General features: G+C 38.5%; 1 protein-coding gene across 1 annotated transcript in view; it reads right to left on the bottom strand.

Moving 5' to 3' along the window:
• The window catches only part of bmp4 (bone morphogenetic protein 4), a 31,798-nt gene extending 29,236 nt beyond the window's left edge, over window positions 1-2,562 (bottom strand). The window contains exon 1 of the mRNA XM_061896077.1: window positions 2,216-2,562. The gene's annotated coding sequence lies outside the window, so the exon portion shown is untranslated. The remainder of the gene's footprint in view (window positions 1-2,215) is intronic.
• Window positions 2,563-2,959: the final 397 nt, after the last annotated feature.

Genomic DNA, 2,959 nt, shown 5'->3' with positions numbered 1-2,959 from the left:
CTGTAAATTAATAGCCAGGTGTGTCAAAACTGTAGCCCGGAAGCCATTCGTGGTCGACGCTTGTTATTTAGGGGCCCCTGCGGAATGTTCTAAAAGTCAAATTAAAACAGGAGGGCCACACTGGAAAAAATAATGAAAGCAAGACGAATAATAATAATGAGTGACATTATGTGGCTTTTAAATATAACTGCTGAGCAGATTTTGAGTGAATGGTTTTAGTGTGTTTAAGGAACTAAAGTTAAGATTACGACCCTGCATTCTTGCATATTTCTGTTCCACCGCCAGTAGAGAGAGCTTGGACAAGTATAGTACTTTAGGAATGTTTGCTTTAGACAAAAACTTCGAAAAATAAAATAAGCCACTGGAAACTGATTTTTATTGGTTTTAAGCCTTCTGAAATTGTGATAATGTTCCCCTTTAAAGACATTTCATTAATGCCTCCAAACTATTTAGTACATCAGCATTTGAGCAATTAAAAATATCCAGCGGATTGTTGAGAATGAATTGATTTAAAGAAACATGGAATCTGTTGCATTTAAATAAATAAGACAGCTTATGTGGCTATCAAATAACATAATGCAGAACAAAAAAAAAGTGCAAAAAGAGTAGACTTGAATTGTAATTCAAGCAAATATACTTAAGATTTTAATTGATAACTAAAATATTCTTTAAAAAAAATATATATATGTATATATATATATATACATATATATATACATATATATGTATATATATACATACATACATACATTTACTGCTGCTTGTCCATATATATATATATATATATATATATATATATCCATCCATTTTCTACCGCTTATTCCCTTTTTAGAGTTGCGGGGGGCGCTGGCGCTTATCTCAGCTACAATCAGGCGGAAGGCGGTGTACACCCTGGACAAGTCGCCACCTCATCGCAGGGCCAACACACACTTATATTTATATATATATATATATATATATATATATATATATATATATATATATATCCATGCATCGCAGGGCCAACACACATATATATATATATATATATATATATATATATATATATATATATATATCCATGCATCTTCTATCGCTTATTCCCTTTTGGGGAAGAGGGGAGGAGTATATTTATAGCTAGATTCACCAAGTCAAGTATTTCATATATATATATATATATATATATATATATATATATATATATATATATATACATACATCCCTCCATCCATTTTCTTCCGCTTATTCCCTTTTGGGGTCGCGGGGGGCGCTGGCGCCTATGTCAGCTACAATCGGGCGGAAGGCGGGGTACACCCTGGACAAGTCGCCACCTCATCGCAGGGCCAACACACACACACACATATATATATATATATATATATATATACACACATATCCATCCATTTACTACCGCTTGCCTATATATATACATATATATATATATATATATATATATATATATATATATATATATATATATATATATATACTTCAAATGTTGCAACTTCACTGTAACCGACACACACATACGATATGCATACATATTACATGTAAACGTGTTAAATTAAATGAATATCCATCCATCCATCCATCCATCCATTTTCTACCGCTTATTCCCTTTCGGGGTCGCGGGGGGCGCTGGCGCCTATCTCAGCTACAATCGGGCGGAAGGCGGGGTACACACTGGACAAGTCGCCACCTCATCGCAGGGCCAACACAGAGACAGACAACATTCACACTCACATTCACACACTATTAAAATATATATATAACTGTGATGCTAACATTTAAGCCTCGGCGGTGTTATTGAGACCTGATTTACACGTCAGCTTGCGTGTGCGTGCGTGCAAAGCAGGCTTTGTCCTGCACGATTGACACATTTTACACACACACAAAAAAAAACACAACAACACTAAAAGGTGACATAAGCCAATTTACAGTTTGCACCTTCAAAGTGACGCCCTCTGGTACGGAATGGCCAAGATGTTGCACAAGATCAAACAAAGATGCGAACAATCATTAATGGGAGCGACAATGCGTGAAAACGCACCTTTTTTTGTCATTTCACACAATATTAACGCACTCCGAACGAGTGTTTATATTTAAAAAAAAAAAAAAAAAAGTAATGCAATGTTTGTTTTACCCTGCAACACTTGTTTCTCCTACTTTTCTAATTCAACAGGTCGGTTCCGTGAACGCCTCACGGAGGACGCGTCGGAACACTTCAGGGACTCACCATCAGTAGAGGTCCAGGTCCAGAACCAAGAAAAACTGAGGTGAGAGACAGTCCAGTCCAGGTGTTGTTAATATTCGTTTGAAAAAAAGAAAAAAGTCTAAATGAGCCTTAAAGTAGAAGTCTCGCGTCTTGGAGGCTCATTAAATCCCTTGGAAAAAAAATAAAAATAAGTTGTCTCCTCCAAAGTGGATCACCCGGTACCGCTCCTCGGTTCGGCGGGAGGAATGGATGGATGGATGGATGGATGGATGGAGGGAGTGAGGAGAGGAAGGGGAGGGAGGTAGAGTGGGGCTGAGCCAGGCGACGTGCAAAGGAGGAGGGACGTGTCCACAATGATCCAGCATCCGAGACTCCGCGCACTTTTTATGCGTCCGCCCAATTTCCAGCACCCTGCCTTTCTCTCTCTCCCCTTTTACCCCCTCTGTTGCCCCCCCCCCCCCATCATCCGTCTCAAACACCTTGGATAACCCCCCCCCCCCCCCCCTCCTCGCCCCCCCTCCCCCGTCATGCATGCGTGCACTATTTTACGGAGCTCCAATGCTGCAATACTGTACAAAAGTGCTGTTCGTGTCAATCATTTGACAATCAATTAATTAATTAACGTTAATCAATTCCTTAACATGAATACTTGAACAAGTTGAAAAACTTATTCAGGTGTTACCATTTAGTGGTTAATTGTACGGAATATGTACTGTACTGTGCAATCTACTAGAAAAAGTTTCAATCAATCAATCAATCAAAATT

Source organism: Nerophis ophidion, linkage group LG03 (genome assembly GCF_033978795.1).
Source record: "Nerophis ophidion isolate RoL-2023_Sa linkage group LG03, RoL_Noph_v1.0, whole genome shotgun sequence".
In the NCBI taxonomy this organism is placed as follows: domain Eukaryota; kingdom Metazoa; phylum Chordata; class Actinopteri; order Syngnathiformes; family Syngnathidae; genus Nerophis; species Nerophis ophidion.
The sequence above is the reverse complement of the archived record's forward strand: the minus strand, read 5'-3'. Positions and strand labels throughout refer to the sequence as shown.